Source organism: Lotus japonicus, chromosome 1, assembly GCF_012489685.1.
Source record: "Lotus japonicus ecotype B-129 chromosome 1, LjGifu_v1.2".
In the NCBI taxonomy this organism is placed as follows: Eukaryota; Viridiplantae; Streptophyta; class Magnoliopsida; order Fabales; family Fabaceae; genus Lotus; species Lotus japonicus.
The window spans coordinates 55,990,888-56,009,146 of record NC_080041.1 but is presented as its reverse complement, the minus strand read 5'-3'; positions in this window follow the sequence as shown (position 1 = coordinate 56,009,146).

Genomic DNA, 18,259 nt, shown 5'->3' with positions numbered 1-18,259 from the left:
CATAGACGGCGCCAAATGTTCTATCCAAGAACATAGAGATGAGGTACGGTACCCATAGTGAGAGGATCGTGATGTGAGAATCTAGAGAGAATGAGAGTGTAACCGCTTAGAGAGAGAAAATAACTGAATTTCAAGTCTTTTATTTCTCAAATGAGCTAAGAGTCCCTTACAATTGGTAACCGCTCCTTATTTATAGATTCGGGAGTTGGGCTTGGCACCCCTAACTTCTCCTAATGGGCCAGTTGGGCCTCCCGGGAGAAAGCCCAACTGCCTGGCTCGCATGTCGCCCTAGGCTGGCATGGCTGGGCGAGGGGACCCTAGGGTCTCTCCCAGTCCAAAAATAGAAAAAGAACATATCAATCTAGCCTTCAGAACTGGATTACTCTCCAGATGCTTCTGCACTTTCCTCTGCACTCTCATCAGACCCTTCCTCCTCTTCATTGCTCCCATCCTGAGCAGCAGTAGCAGCCGCACTTTGCTCACCTCCTTGGTGTTATTCTTCTTGCAGCTTGAGAAGCAAAGCATCAACCTTGAGCTTCCTGGAAGTGCTCACCCTAATTGTCTCCTGCAAAGCCTTGGAGACTTCCTGTAATTCAGCAATGATGGCCTGAGTGCCAGATTCACTCACAGGAGTGGCAGATGTCCTGCTGGTTGGCATAGCAATGTCTAGGACATGTGGATCCATAAACAAACGTTGATCCAAGGTGATTGGAACTCCACGAGACATAGCCACTTCATCAGCCCTGAGAATCTGAGGATGCTGCTTGAGAATGATCTCAGTAAGAAGTGAGGGAAATGAAACAGGCAGCTTCACAACACAAGTATCAGCATGCTTTAATGTCTGCTTAAAAACAAAAGCACCAAAATCAAATGCAATAGACTTGCCAATCCTATAGATCAATTTGGCAAGGGTTGTAGAAACACCAGAGGTATGCTGAGTAAGAACCCAATTCACAGCACCAATCCTGTTAAGGATTGCATACTTTACACTAAGATTTCCAGTGGACAACAATTTCTTGCTAGACCACTTCTTCACAAAACCAGCAGTAAGTTCCTTGGCAACATCATCCATGGACTCTTCATCATCAGGAAATTCAATAGCACTTCTTCCAAGTGCTTGATTGATCACAGCAGGTGAGAACACAACACATTCAGCCCTCACAAAGACTTTCCTGAATTCATCACTCTCAGGAAGTCCAACATCCCCAGAGAGATTCACCAAGAACTCTCTCACAAGCTTCTTCTAGCACCTTCCAACATTCTGAATAGTCTTCATCAGGCCTGCTTTCTCAATAAGAACAGTAATATCTTTACACTCAAGAACATCAGAACCAACTTCCTTTTCCTTGGCCATTCTCCTCTTGCAAACAAACTTCCACTTCTGAACACTCTCTTCCAAATGAAAAGGAACTCTATCAATAGGAACAACAGGAACATTTTGAGAAATACGCTTACCAGAAAACTTCTTTTTCTCAGAAGGTCGAATGTCCTGGACATCGGGTTCAGCATCTGACTCAGAGTCTTCAACATCAACTGGAATCTTCCTTTTCTTCTTCTCACTTGGAGTCTTGACAGCCTTTTGCTTTCCCTTATCCTTCACATTTGCTTGTCTAGACTTGTAGGTTACAGGAGATGATCTGGATCTCTTTGGTGGAGTAGGAGTGACTTCAGGAGTAGAGACCCTTCTTTTTCTTTTCATCCTGGCAGCAACGCTATCAGAAATGGACTTAACCCGAGGCACATCATCAGAATCATCATCAGAGATGTCCTGAACAGGGGCTGGAGCCTGGGTTGGCTCTGTAGAATTGGTTGAAGGTATGAAAAACGGTAGAAAGGGGGGGTTTGAATAACGTTTTCCGAATAAAACTTCCACCTTAAGATTTTAACAAATCTTTCGAGACACAAGTAAAGTGCTTAAGATAAGCGATGAGAAAAGCCCACAAGGATTTTATCTTGGTTCACTTGATGAATCACTCAAGCTAGTCCAGTTCACCCGTGAAGGTAATCCACTAATCAGAGAATTGTTACAACTGCACTTGAAACCTACAAGTGACTAACAATACACTGACTTAGCTCACACTAAGATTCACTCTCTTAGTCTTCTCTAGGATCCGATTAACCTTGATCTCCTAAAGGTAACTAAACAACTATTTAGGAAATATTGTTTACAAAGAAATTGCTTCTTAAAAGCTTGTAGTAAACACAATGAAATCAATGAAGAAAGAATGCTTAGAAGATTTGAATATAGCTTGCGCGTATGAGTTTCTTCCAACCGCATCTTTCAGTCTTCAACCTCTATATATACTCCAAGGATTAGGGTTTGAACATTGCATGAGAATGCTACCGTTGGAGGGCAGATCTGGGATTTCCAGCTTCTGCTGTGGCTGAGAATGTTAGGTTAGGTCGGCAGGATAGTACATTTGCTTTTGTACATTTGCTTTTGTACTAAGGAATATGGATTTAAACTTGATTATTCTTTGCTTGCTTCTCTGCATCAGCCTCGCCATTTCCATCCGCATTGGTGGCATCCTTCTTCACCTCCACGCCCTCGGCTTCTTCTTCTTCCTCGTCATCCGATTCTTGCATGAAGGGGAGGTTGCTAACGTCAGGATCGGCGGGGCCAACAACCTGCCCATCCACAATCTTCTTCATAAAGCCAAATTGCGAACAGTCGAGCTTAGGATAGAGAATTTGCAGTTGTGCCTTCGCATCCAGAAATCCGAGAACATAATGGCGCGAGCTCTTTTCCAAAACGGTCTCGTCAGATTTCTTCAGGCTAGCTTCAAGTCCCTGGATCCTTTTCTCTGAAGTTACGAGTTTGCCTTCAGCACTCGATCTGGCAGCTTTTTCCTTGGCAAGCTCATCCTAAACTTCTTGCAGCTGCTTGCGGACGCCCTCCAGGGTATCCTCAGATTGTTTCTTGGCAAGGGCAGCACGCTTGGCGGCGGTCTCGGCATCATCTTTCAAGCGAGCGTAAGCTGCTTTCGCCTCTTCAAGTTTCAGTTGGGCGTGCCCTTTGTCGGTCTCAATACTCTTCAAGTGTGGGAACAGACCGGTGTAAGACCCAAGTTTTTAAGTTTAGAATAAGGGAATAAAATTCCTATTCACGATTAGGTTTGATGTATCGTGACAGAAAACCTGAACAAGTGTTTATTGAATGGAATAATTTATGAAGGAGAAAGTTCAGGAAAAGGCTAAGGATTGTATCAAAGTCGATAAAAGTTATAGCACGATTAGTATACGCTTAAACCTAGGGCAAGACCGCTAGTAAATAGCTAATTTGCACTTAAAGACACGATGGAAACTAATTCCAAAAATCTTCAGAGAAATGTTAGAACTTCTCTTAACCCTTCCATGACAAGCGTTTCGATGCGAAACCCTGAGATATACGAACGTCCGATTCCAATCCTTGGAGGTTTGCCGAAACTAAAACCCTGATAGTTCAAGAAACCTAAAATGAACGGTCAATGAAGACTTTTTCTATTCGGAGCTTCAAACGAAGATTCCACACGCGTACACCCATTTCTCTTGATGTTTCCAATCTTTCTTCAGAAGGAAGTTTTCTCTTCCGACATCCACTACAAAAAGTAGTTTTTCGGGTAAAATAGATTTACACCGACTTTGGATTGTTTACCTTAATTCTAAGAAACCTCTTTTGAGTTTTGGAATTCTGTCGCCAAAACCTATCTTAGAATTCACGGAGGATGGCGCCGGAAAAATCGAAATCGCGAAATTTTCATTTTCCTGCATTTTCCCATCTCTTATAAATAGGAGAAAAAAATCAAAACCTTCACCATTTCCATCACCCAAACGCGCGAGCTTCAAGAAGGAGGAGGAAGAGAATATTTTCGCCGTTTCTTGCTTGATCGTTGCTCTGACAATTGCTACTTGAAGGTATCGAGGTATAGATGCTAATCCTTACTTCTGATCGTCAATTCCGTCGTTTTTCACTATGTCTTTCTGTGCTCTAAGTTTTGAGGTTTTTGCAAAACTGTCCAAATAACTTCATCTTTCTATCTAAACCTCTTCCCTACGTGCCCAAGAGCATGTTTAGCGGATTACATTTTGCTGATTCTCGCCGAATTGCCGCCGAGTTTCAATTCTGCTCCAAATACCCATTTTTAGACAAAGTTTCATCCTTTATACTAAAAACTCTCGACTTAGCTTAGCGCTAGTAGGATTAGTTGTCATAAACGTCGTTGGTGACGTCCCCATCCAATTTGTTTTTCGAATTTCCAATTTTGAAATTCTGAGCTAAAAATATTGACCAAAATACCCCTGCGACAGTTTTCGATCCGATAATTTTTCCGAGTTTAGATTCGCCTTAGTTACGACTAATGATAACCTAGGAACCAAATTTGATCGAAAAAAAAATCGGCGCACACAATTAAAGTGTGTGGCCGTGAGTTCTCCAAGGGAGGGGAGAAAATTCCTTTTTCGAAAACTTGTCCGATCGCGTTAGATTATCGTACCTCGGAGTATATGCTACTTCGTGTAACCTTAGTGAGTATTGAGTGCTGAGTTTCTGACTGATTATGATGGAATTCTGTGATTTTTGCTCTAAGGTTCATTTGAGGAGTTTCAAGAAGAGGAAGGCGTAGAGTGTGAAGGAACGCTTGAGGATAACGCTGGAGGAACTGCAGGTGAGGGCTACTCACTGAACTATTAGTTAATGCTTTAGGTGTCGACGAATTCGACTTGATTTACTGTTTATGCACTTGTTTGTGTTTGACTGGGAAAATGTTTTCTGAGGCTTTGGCTGACAATGATGATTATTCATTTATTGATTGTTTTTTAGATTGACTTACATGCTAAGTGCTACATGGTTAATCTAGGATGTGTGATATTTGCCCTATATGCTAAGTGCTACATGGTTAATCTAGGATGTGTTGATATTTGTGCCATGACTGTTGGATTGCGCTAATTTGACTATGCAATTACACATATATCTGTTATGCTTCAGAGTGAGGATAACGGACATGTTATGCCGAATTTATTATGAGATTTTGGGAAGTTTGACGGGACAAACGGAGATTCGGGCCTTGTTATTGTTTTAGTGGATCGAGACATTCCTTGGGAGTTATATGGGATTATGGGATCTTGGAAACTCATAAGATTTGCGATAAAACTAAATGGAAACTATTTCACAAGGAAAATTCATAAGACATTAAACAACCTCTAAATCTTTAAAATAATGATAACAATCTCGAATGAAAGCTTAGGATTCAAATCTTAGTTTTGGAAAATGAGAAGTGTCGTCGAGTCCAAGTGTTGAGGAAACTAATAAGTTCTGAGTATGTTGATACTCTTTGCTCGAGGAGCAGTTTTGTTGTTGGGCTATCTAAAAGATAAGCCGGGAAACGGGTAGTTTCCGAGTATGTTGATACTCTTTGCTCACTGAGCAGTTTTGACCATCGGATGGAGATGAGTCGGATGATTCGAGAAATCATCATGAGATAATGTGTTTTATAATTAATCCTCTTTTGTCGCAGAATCGACATTAGCCTTAGGGTATGCTTTTAGAGACAATAAGTTAGCTAGAACACGTGGCGACGTGTCGAGTGAGATCGGAGACGTTGTTTGGCTAATCACTTTGCATTCATGCACACATTAAGAGGTTAATACACGGTGGGATGCCGGACCTCGGTGGATTCCAAAATGGTCATAAGACCCGGATTTCCACGTAAGAACACTGCGGTGATTCTTAGTAGCAGACCGAAATGGCAGACCCTCGGGTTTACAGCCGATCTGACTACCGTTGTTGTTAGTGTAAGAGGCACGCGGGCCGAAATGGTCCCACCGTGGCTGGTGTTAGGGCTGATCCGTTGATGCCCATCCCTCCGGAATGCATTTTGTCAACCGGCATCTCATTCATGCAACATGCATACTGACTTAGTTGCCGAGTGTGATTGATACTTGTTAATCTTAATTGATGCATGTTAATTGTTATTATTGTCATTTATATTCTTTGGGAGATATACGAGGTTATGATGCTATCACTAACTACTAAGTCTAAGTAGCTATCCCTTAAACTGTAACTATTGGATTTATTACTTACATAATTCTTTGGAGTTGACCCTCGCGTCTTCTGTGTGTGCTTTGGCGGGCTACGCCCTTTGTCAGATGTCTATGTCGGACTGGTTCACGATGGTTCACCCTTCGGGGGGAACTAGATTCGAGATGCTCGATCTGGATGACCCCGGCTCATGGGTGGTCGACCCTGCTGGCCACCGAGAGACTTACTCGGGGAGGATTATGGAGGACCGTGTTGACCGTCTGGGACACTTGACAGAAGGAGGGCTGAGGAGATACACTGTGAGCTTCAACCTGCCACCCGGCGTGCACTGCGGACCCGGTGTAGGAGCACTACCACCACCGTGATCTTCGGATGATGAGGATCCCTAAGAGGAGGAGCCTGTGGGAGGGACTTATGCGGAGTCTAGCTCACCCACTGTTGCTGTCATTGATGACCATGGCTCGGACCCTAAGCCCGTGAGGCCAGCACAAGAGCGTGTCGCGGTAGCGAGAGGAGGGAGGATGGTGTACATTGACTTAGTCGTTCTGGATTCCGATTCGGACGATGATCATGCTAGCATGTAGTTGTGAGTGCTGGTGTGAGCTCCTCTAGACAGGATTAGTGTAGGAGTAGAGTCATAGCTCTGGATGTCATTGTTTCATTTGGGGACAGGGTAGTTTCCTGACCGATAGCTTTTTGTGTGGTTTCTCTACGGAAATCACAGAGAGTTGGTTGGACTAGGGGGTCTTGTTTTTAGGCCGTTTGGGCTGACTTATTCTCATTTTTGAGGGATTATGTTGCGGACACTTGACCTTTCCTTTTGGATTGTACATATTGCCTACGGGCGTTACTTTCTGTTACTTCCCGTCACTGGAGGATACTCGTGACGTGGTTCGCTATGCTGTCTTTTATCTTTGAGTTTTATTTCATTAAGTTCGTAGTTTTATCAGTTAAACAAATAAAAAATATATATATTCACGTTTTTCCGCTTTAATTTCTTTTTGGTTACTAAAGTGACGCCATCGAAATTGGGGTGTTACATTGTGGTATCAGAGCTTGTCGAGTCTTTCGGGAGTCTTTGGGGAATAGGTCTTCTGTGCTAGGTTGTGTAACTCTGTAAAGAGTGAAAATTGATTGTCTACAAGCGATTTTTCGCTTAGAATTGATTGAAGTTATTGCTTAATCATATTGTATAGTTATGTTAGATGCTATCTTATGATGAGTACTAACTGTTTGTTTGACTTAACAGAACATGGTGAACACTAACCAACTAGCTGAGATGATGGCCACTATGGCCCAAGTTGTGACTGCACAGGCAAATGACAATGCTATGAGGCGTGCTGCTGAGGAGGCACGTGATCAGTATCAGCGTCAGAGATAAGTGACACTGGACCAGAACAAGGGCCTGAATGATTTCAGGAGATAAGATCCACCAAAGTTCTCGGGTGGTACTGACCCGGACAAAGCGGATCTCTGGATCCAGGAGATCGAGAAGATATTCGGTGTATTGCAAACTGTTGAGGGTGCCAAGTTGGGCATGGAAACTTATCTGCTGCTTGGTGATGCTGAGTACTGGTGGAGAGGCACTAGGGGGATTATGGAAGCCAATCATGAGGAGATCAACTGGAACTCCTTTCGAACTACGTTCTTGGAAAAGTATTTTCCAACTAGTGCTCGGGATGAGCGGGAGGCACAGTTTCTGACACTGCGTCAAGGAGGTATGTCTGTACCTGAATTTGCTTCCAAGTTGGAATCTCTGGCGAAGCATTTCCAATTTTTCAACGATCACGTTGATGAGCGCTACATGTGTAAGTGTTTTGTTAATGGACTGAGGCCTGATATCGAGGACTCGGTGAGGCCATTAGGAATCATGCTTTTTCAGTCGTTGGTTGAGAAAGCCACAGAAGTGGAGCTGATGAAGAATAGGAGGTTGAACCGTGCTGGAACTGGGGGGCCAATGAGGTCAGGCTCTCAAAATTTTCAAGGCAAAGGGAAATTTCAGAGCAGGAGGCCGTATCAACGTCTTGCTGGGAGAGGGTTTGCCTCAGGATCTTATAGACCCATGGCGGGCACTGCTGGTGGTTCTGGGAACCAGACCGTGAACAGGGAGGTGACCTGCTTCAAGTGTGGAAAGCCGGGGCACTACGCTCGTGCTTGTCCCGACACGAGACCCCAATGCTTTAATTGTAACAAATTGGGGCACACTGCCGCTCAGTGCAGGGCACCCAAGACGGAACCAACCGTTAACACTGCTCGTGGAAAGCGTCCTGCTGCTAAAGCGAGAATCTACACCATGGATGGTGAAGATACGGAAGGAGTCGACAGTCTGATCAGAGGAGACTGCGAGATTGACGGTAATCTCCTAACTGTACTTTTCGATTCCGGTGCAACGCACTCATTTATCTCTAGAGAATGTGTGACCAGGTTGAAACTTCCTATTACTGCTTTGAGCTTCGATCTTATAGTTACCACCCCTGCCAAAACTTTACTTGCTAATGTTGCATGTATGTATTGTCCGGTAACATATAGAGATAAAGTCTATCATGCTAACCTAGTATGCCTAACTCTCAAGAACCTAGATGTTATCCTAGGAATGGATTGGTTGTCCCACTATCATTGTCTTTTGGACTGCAACCGAAAGAGAGTGGTATTTCCTGACTCGGATCTTTCCGAGTATCTATCTGCCAACCACATTAGTGTCTCTTTGAACGAAGGATCTCAAGAGTACTCCGTATTGCTAAGCTTAGAGAGTAAAGGGAACCCGGAAGTGAACAATATTCCAGTTGTGAGAGACTTCACGGATGTTTTTCCTGGTGATGTACCTGGATTGCCGCATGTACGCGACATTGAGTTTGCTATGGACATCGTACCGGGAACATGGCCGATTTCGATTGCACCGTATCGTATGGCACCTGCGGAGTTAGTGGAATTGAAGTCTCAACTAGAGGATCTTCTGTCGAAGGGATTTATCCGACCAAGCGTTTCACCTTGGGGAGCGCCAGTCTTATTGGTTAAGAAGAAGGACGGGAGATCTAGATTATGTGTCGACTACCGACAACTAAACAAAGTAACCGTCAAGAATAGGTATCCGTTACCTAGAATTGATGATTTGATGGATCAACTTCGAGGAACTGCGATATTCTCAAAGATAGACCTGAAGTCGGGTTACCATCAGATCAGAGTAAAGACTGAGGATATCCAGAAGACGGCATTCAGAACTCGTTATGGACACTATGAATATCTAGTAATGCCATTTGGGGTGACAAACGCACCTGCTATATTCATGGACTACATGAACAGGACCTTCCATACATTCTTAGACCGATTCGTCGTGGTGTTTATCGACGACATTCTGATTTACTCAAAGAATGCTGAGGATCATGCAGGGCACTTGCGTCAGGTTTTACAAGTGCTGAGGGAGAAGGAGTTATACGCCAACCCTTCCAAGTGCGAATTTTGGCTCGAAGAAGTCAAATTCTTAGGCCATGTGATCTCTAAAGAGGGTATAGCTGTGGACCCAGCAAAGGTAGAGACCATATTGGCATGGGAACGGCCAAGGACTGTGACTGAGATCAGTAGTTTTGTCGGTTTGGCGGGATATTATCGTCGTTTCATCGAGAACTTCGCCAAGATTGTTGGACCTTTGACTCAACTTACGAAGAAGGATCAACCTTTTGCATGGACCGAAGCGTGCGAAACTAGCTTTCAGACGATGAAGGAACGTTTGACGACGTCACCTGTACTAGTTTTACCGCAACTAGAGGAACCGTATGAGGTGTATTGTGATGCTTCGCATCAAGGTTTGGGATGTGTGCAGATGCAACATCGGAAAGTAGTGGCTTATGCCTCACGACAACTGAAGGTTCACGAGAAGAATTATCCGACTCATGACTTAGAACTAGCTGCCATCGTATTCTCACTGAAAAATCTGGAGACACCACTTATATGGATGCAATTTCACCATATTCAGTGATCATAAGAGTTTGAAGTACTTGTTTGAGCAGAAGGAGCTGAACATGAGACAACGACGGTGGATGGAATTTCTCAAGGATTACGAGTTTACTCTACAATATCATCCTGGAAAGGCTAATGTTGTTGCTGATGCCTTCAGCAGGAAGATGCATATCTCGTCAATGATGGTTAAAGAGCTGTAACTGCTGGAACAATTTCGAGATTTGAGCTTGGATGTGAGATTGTCCGAGGGAGAACTGAAGTTCAGAATGATCAGAATCGCCAATGGATTGATGGAAGAAATCTGAGACCAACAGTTACTAGATGAAATTCTACTTGGAAAAAGGAGTTTGGTAATTCAGGGTAAGGACCCGGAATTCAAGATAGGAAGTGACAATATCCTACGGTGTAAGGATAGAGTTTGCGTACCTAACAACCTTGACTTGAGGAGGTTGATTATGGACGAAGGTCACAAGAGCAAGTTGAGCATTCATCCTGGAATGAAAAAGATGTACCAAGACTTGAAGATGAATTTTTGGTGGCCAGGAATGAAAAGACAAGTGGCTCAGTATGTAGCTGCGTGTTTAACCTGTCAGAAAGCAAAGGTGGAACATCAGAAATATTCAGGTATGCTACAAAGCTTGGATGTATCAGAATGGAAATGGGATAGCATATCGATGGATTTCGTTGTGGCTTTGCCAAGAACTCAGAAGGGATATGATTCGATTTGGGTAATAGTGGATCGATTGACTAAGTCGGCTCACTTTATACCTGTGAGAACTACATACAACGTGGAGAAACTATCAGAGATTTATATAGCTGAGATTGTACGCCTTCATGGGGTACCGACCAGTATTGTTTCCGATCGAGACCCAAAGTTTACTTCACATTTTTGGGGAGCTCTTCAGGAGGCTTTGGGGACAAGGCTGAGATTAAGTTCTGCTTATCATACACAGACTGATGGACAGACTGAGAGAACTATCCAATCATTGGAAGATTTACTACGAGCTTGCGTATTAGACAACAAGGGCAGTTGGGATAACCTATTGCCATTGATTGAGTTCACTTACAACAACAGTTTTCATACGAGCATAGGTATGGCACCGTATGAAGCTTTGTATGGTCGCAAGTGTCGAACCCCTTTGTGTTGGTATCAAAATGGAGAGAATCTGTTAGTAGGACCAGAACTTCTGCAACAGACAACCGAGAAGATCAAGCAGATCAGAGAGAAAATGAAGACTTCTCAGAGTAGACAGAAGAGTTATGCCGATCAGAGGTGCAGAACTCTAGAATTTGAAGAAGGAGATCATGTATTTCTACGAGTTACACAGACTACGGGAGTTGGTCGAGCAATTAAGTCAAGGAAGCTTACGCCAAAGTTCATTGGACCTTATCAGATTACTCGTCGAGTAGGACCAGTAGCTTATCAGATTGCACTACCACCATTTCTATCGAACATTCATGACGTATTCCATGTGTCACAACTGAGGAAGTATATTGCGGATCCGACGCATGTTATCGAACTTGATAACATTGAGTTGAAGGGTGATCTGTCTTTCGAGACACCGCCAATTAGCATTGGTGACACAAGGATAAAACAGTTGAGAGGAAAAGAGATTGTGTTAGTGAAGGTCATTTGGAACCAAGACACCGGTGATGCGACATGGGAGCTGAAGGAAAAGATCAAGGAACAGTATGGGGAACTTTTTACTGAACCTTAAGTTTCGAGGTCGAAACTTTCTTTTTGGAGGTTAGTAATGTAAGACCCAAGTTTTTAAGTTTAGAATAAGGGAATAAAATTCCTATTCACGATTAGGTTTGATGTATCGTGAAAGAAAACCTGAACAAGTGTTTATTGAATGGAATAAATTTATGAAGGAGAAAGTTCAGGAAAAGGCTAAAGATTGTATCAAAGTCGATAAAAGTTATAGCACGATTAGTATACGCTTAAACCTAGGGCAAGAGCGCTAGTAAATAGCTAATTTGCACTTAAAGACACGATGGAAACTAATTCCAAAAATCTTCAGAGAAATGTTAGAACTTCTCTTAATCCTTCCATGACAAGCGTTTCGATGCGAAACCCTGAGATATACGAACGTCCGATTCCAATCCTTGGAGGTTTGCCGAAACTAAAACCCTGATAGTTCAAGAAACCTAAAATGAACGGTCGATGAAGACTTTTTCTATTCGGAGCTTCAAACGAAGATTCCACACGCGTACACCCATTTCTGTTGATGTTTCCAATCTTTCTTCAGAAGGAAGTTTTCTCTTCCGACAACCACTGCAAAAAGTAGTTTTTCGGGTAAAATAGATTTACACCGACTTTGGATTGTTTACCTTAATTCTAAGAAACCTCTTTTGAGTTTTGGAATTCTGTCGCCAAAACCTATCTTAGAATTCACAGAGGATGGCGCCGGAGAAATCGAAATCGCAAAATTTTCATTTTCCCGCATTTTCCCATCTCCTATAAATAGGAGAAAAAAATCAAAACCTTCACCATTTCCATCACCCAAACCCGCGAGCTTCAAGAAGGAGGAGGAAGAGAAGATTTTCGTTGTTTCTTGCTTGATCGTTGCTCTGACAATTGCTACTTGAAGGTATCGAGGTATAGATGCTAATCCTTACTTCTGATCGTCAATTCCGTCGTTTTTCACTATGTCTTTCTGTGCTCTAAGTTTTGAGGTTTTTGCAAAACTGTCCAAATAACTTCATTTTTCTATCTAAACCTCTTGCCTACGTGCCCAAGAGCATGTTTAGCGGATTACATTTTGCTGATTCTCGCCGAATTGCCGCCGAGTTTCAATTCTGCTCCAAATACCCATTTTTAGACAAAGTTTCATACTTTATACTGAAAACTCTCGACTTAGCTTAGCGCTAGTAGGATTAGTTGTCATAAACGTCGTTGGTGACGTCCCCATCCAATTTGTTTTTCGAATTTCCAATTTTGAAATTCTGAGTTAAAAATATTGACCAAAATACCCCTGCGACAGTTTTCGATCCGATAATTTTTCCGAGTTTAGATTCGCCTTAGTTACGACTAAGGATAACCTAGGAACCAAGTTTGATCGAAAAAAAAATCGGCGCACACAATTAAAGTGTGTGGCCGTGAGCTCTCCAAGGGAGGGGAGAAAAATTCCTTTTTCGAAAACTTGTCCGATCGCGTTAGATTATCGTACCTCGGAGTATATGCTACTTCGTGTAACCTTAGTGAGTATTGAGTGCTGAGTTTCTGACTGATTATGATGGAATTCTGTGGTTTTTGCTCTTATGATCATTTGAGGAGTTTCAAGAAGAGGAAGGCGTAGAGTGTGAAGGAACGCTTGAGGATAACGCTGGAGGAACTGCAGGTGAAGGCTACTCACTGAACTATTAGTTAATGCTTTAGGTGTCGACGAATTCGACTTGATTTACTGTTTATGCACTTGTTTGTGTTTGACTGGGAAAATGTTTTCTGAGGCTTCGGCTGACAATGATGATTATTCATCTATTGATTGTTTTTGATATTGACTTACATGCTAAGTGCTACATGATTAATCTAGGATGTGTGATATTTGCCCTATATGCTAAGTGCTACATGGTTAATCTAGGATGTGTTGATATTTGTGCCATGACTGTTGGATTGCGCTAATTTGACTATGCAATTACACATATATCTGTTATGCTTCAGAGTGAGGATAACGGACATGTTATGCCGAATTTATAATGAGATTTTGGGAAGTTTGACGGGACGAACGGAGATTCGGGCCTTGTTATTGTTTTAGTGGATCGAGACATTCTCTGGGAGTTATATGGGATTATGGGATCTTTGAAACTCATAAGATTTGCGATAAAACTAAAGGAAACTATTTCACAAGGAAAATTCATAAGACATTAAACAACCTCTAAATCTTTAAAATAATGATAACAATCTCGAAGGAAAGCTTAGGATTCAAATCCTAGTTTTGGAAAATGAGAAGTGTCGTCGAGTCCAAGTGTTGAGGAAACTAATAAGTTCTGAGTATGTTGATACTCTTTGCTCGAGGAGCAGTTCTGAGTATGTTGTTGGGCTATCTAAAAGATAAGCCGGGAAACGGGTAGTTTCCGAGTATTTTGATACTCTTTACTCACTGAGCAGTTTTGACCATCAGATGGAGATGAGTCGGATGATTCGAGAAATCATCATGAGATAATGTGTTTTATAATTAATCCTCTTTTGTCGCAGAATCGACATTTGCCTTAGGGTATGCTTTTAGAGACAATAAGTTAGCTAGAACACGTGGCGACGTGTCGAGTGAGGTCGGAGACGTTGTTTGGCTAATCACTTTGCATTCATGCACACATTAAGAGGTTAATACACGGTGGGATGCCGGACCTCGGTGGATTCCAAAATGGACATAAGACCCGGATTTCCACGTAAGAACACTGCGGTGATTCTTAGTAGCAGACAGAAATGGCAGACCCTCAGGTTTACTGCTGATCTGACTACCGTTGTTGTTGGTGTAAGTGGCACGCGGGCCGAAATGGTCCCACCGTGGCTGGTGTTAGGGCTGATCCGTTGATGCCCATCCCTCCAGAATGCATTTTGTCAACCGGCATCTCATTCATGCAACATGCATACTGACTTAGTTGTCGAGTGTGATTGATACTTGTTAATCTTACTTGATGCATGTTAATTGTTATTATTGTGATTTATATTCTTTGGGAGATATACGAGGTTATGATGCTATCACAAACTACTAAGCCTAAGTAGCTATCCCTTAAACTGTAACTATTGGATTTATTACTTACATAATTCTTTGGAGTTGACCCTCGCGTCTTCTGTGTGTGCTTTGGCGGGCTACGCCCTTTGTCAGATGTTTATGTCGGACTGGTTCACGATGGTTCACCCTTCGGGGGGAACTAGATTTGAGATGCTCGATCTGGATGACCCCGGCTCATGGGTGGTCGACCCCGCTGGCCACCGAGCGACTTACTCGGGGAGGATTATGGAGGACCGTGTTGACCGTCTGGGACACTTGACGGAAGGAGTGCCGAGGAGATACACTGTGAGCTTCAACCTGCCACCCGGCGTGCACTGCGGACCCGGTGTAGGAGCACCACCACCACCGTCATCTTCGGATGATGAGGACCCCTTAGAGGAGGAGCCTGTGGAAGGGACTTCTGCGGACTCTAGCTCACCCACTGTTGCTGTCATTGATGACCATGGCTCGGGCCCTAAGCCCGTGAGGCCAGCACAGGAGCGTGTCGCGGTAGCGAGAGGAGGGAGGATGGTGTACATTGACTTAGTCGTTCTGGATTCCGATTCGGACGATGATCATGCTAGCATGTAGTTGTGAGTGCTGGTTTGAGCTCCTCTAGACAGGATTAGTGTAGGAGTAGAGTCATAGCTCTGAATGTCATTGTTTCATTTGGGGACATGGTTGTTTCCTGACCGATAGCTTTTTGTGTGGTTTCTCTACGGAAATCACAGAGAGTTGGTTGGACTAGGGGGTCTTGTTTTTAGGCCGTTTGGGCTGACTTATTCTCATTTTTGAGGGATTGTGTTGCAGACACTTGACCTTTCCTTTTGGATTGTACATATTGCCTACGGGCGTTACTTTCTGTTACTTCCCGTCACTGGAGGATACTCGTGACGTGGTTCGCTACTTACAGCGAGGGATGTAATTATATATTGTACATTAGTCATGCTGTCTTTTATCTTTGAGTTTTATTTCATTAAGTTCGTAGTTTTATCAGTTAAACAAATAAAAAAAAATATATTCACGTTTTTCCACTTTAATTTCTTTTTGGTTACTAAAGTGACGCCATCGAAATCGGGGTGTTACAACCGGCGGCGCAGCTGGCAGCAGCGAGAGCTTGGTTCACAGCCAGGGTCACCGCACCTTGGACCCCTTGGTGGGCGACCTCATGAGGAATTTGGGTGTTGAAGTTTCTCTCCATAAAATGAAGGCCGTTAAACTTGGCATCGAAGACGCTATGAAGAGCGCCAGTTTCACTGCCGGGCACCGTGTCTCTTGATGATTGAGGAACGGGACTGGCCGCAGCGACCAAGTTAGCAAACGCCCCAGGAGTTTGATGTTTGGGCGGGGGAACATTGCTATTTGGCTTCTTCTCTCTGTGAACCTTAGGCAAAGATCCATATAGAGTCATTTGCTTGGGATCACTTTTTGAGGCGCTGGACTTTTGGCGCTTGGGGTCTCGGTCATCAACCAGCAGCGACTTCTTTCTATCGCCTTTGGTTTCCTTCTTTTCATTCTTCCTATGGCCCTTGGCGGTTTCGACCTGACTGGAGATGAAGGCCACCATGCTATCAGGATTCACGCCGCCCTTGTTCTTGCCCATTTCAGCTATACAAAACATAAAAAAAAATGCAGGTTAAAATAAGGATTGAGAGAAAAATTTCTCGAAACGGTTATTTGGTAGATCTAAACTTACTAAACAATTCCTGAAGTTTTCCATCCTTGGCGGCTTGGAGTAGATCACAACAGGAAATTTGAGGAAGAGTGAGGATGTATAGGGCGACCCGTTGCTCATCCTCGGTCAATGCCTCGAGTACGACAGTAATGTCGCGGCGAGGATTGACGGTCCAATGCAAGGGGAACAAGGGCGATCTTTCGAATAAAGGATAAGGTTGGGAATGTCAGGAGGATGGACGATCTTGAAAAATCTATTTTGCCAATGTTTGAAATTTCTCTTCAAAGGCTTAAAGATGGCCATGTTAGGGTGGGCAGACAAAGGGACGAGAGAACTGTGGATGGTTTGGCGATACTAGTTTTGTAGAAAAAGAAAAATAAAGGATAAGTGGGGGTGACACTTAATTGATCACACAACATTTCAAAACAACGAATGAAGCCCCAAGCATTCGGAAGGAGTTGGCAAGGGGCGACGTTCAATAAAGTGAGAACATCACAAACAAAAGGGGAAAAAGGGAGTTTAGTTTCATGAAAAGCTCGGTGAAAATAAAGCTGTGAAGATAGAACCAAGCGGGCGCCCCATCGGCCCCAGAAGGTTTGAGTGTAACGATGTCATTGTCATCACAGGGGGCGACGTTTAAAGATAAATCCTCGTTATGGCCGGTTTCAGGGTTCACTTTCATAAAACCCTAGGCAGTGAGGCGATTATTGTTTAGAGATTGAATGATATTCCAAATGGAGCGCAAAAGACATTTATCATCCATACACTTCTCACTAGTTCGCCAACCGGACGAGGTGGAAGGATTGTCAGAAGACAGGTGAGAAGTTATGGAGCGGTTTCTTTTAACGTCAGTTTTGTCATCATCAGAAACAGAAGAAAGAGAGAGGGAGGACAAGGTTTGACTTTGTGCAGACATTCTGGGAAATCTCATGAGGTGAAGATGAAAAGGTAAAAATACAAAAGAGAGAGAAGCGAAAATGAGAAGAGAAAACTGACCAAAAGAAAGAGAGGTAATAGCAAAGCAGCGAGCAATGGTGGTCGGAGCAGCAAGGGGTCATCGGAGCAGCAAGGGTCACCGGAAGCGGAAGAACTTCAAGTGTTCAGGGAGGAGCAAAAATTTGAAGTGATCAGAAGTAAAAAGAAGGAAAGTATGTGACTCGGGTTTTTATAGAAGAAGTGATTGAAGAGAGAGAAAGAAAGGGGAAACGACACGTCCGGACAGTAGCAGTTGAAAGCTAATGATGGAAATTTTTCGTGAACGGTGCAGCATGTGTCATACGAAACGATACTCGAATTGATGACGGCGGGTGATGTCATGGGCGAGTCGAATCTCAATTTCTGGAAGACATGGCAGCTTCCAAAGAATTGAAGCTTCATGTCTTGTGGGCTTGTGGGCTGGGTGAGCATCTTCGAGTGATTGCGGTACAGTTTCTTTTTAGACCAGAAGACATTTCAGCCTCCAAAGCATTGTGGCTTCATGTCTTGTAGGCTTGTGGACCGGGCGGGCTAGTACAAGCCCATAGGCCCGCCTGGTAAGGTTGATACCCCTTTGGCGAGTACCTAAGGTAGCGAATGGACACATGATGGGGGTGTGGGTCCCAGTGCACAGATGTGGACCCAAGTACATTTTGTCTTATTTATATTTATGGTATATGTATTTGTCTTATTTACATTGGGATTTGGGCCTTGCATGTAAGACCGAAATCCAAGAATATTCTAGATAGGGATCACTCCCACTATAAAAGGGGGTGTCCTCACCTTGTACGAAGGACCTTTTTTGATCATTAATGAGATAATTTTCCTTACTTTTACATCATTCATATTCTCTTAGCTATTTTGAGGTTTATTTATGGTACTTGTTATCCATTGTTAGACCTTAGACCAGAACACATGGGATAA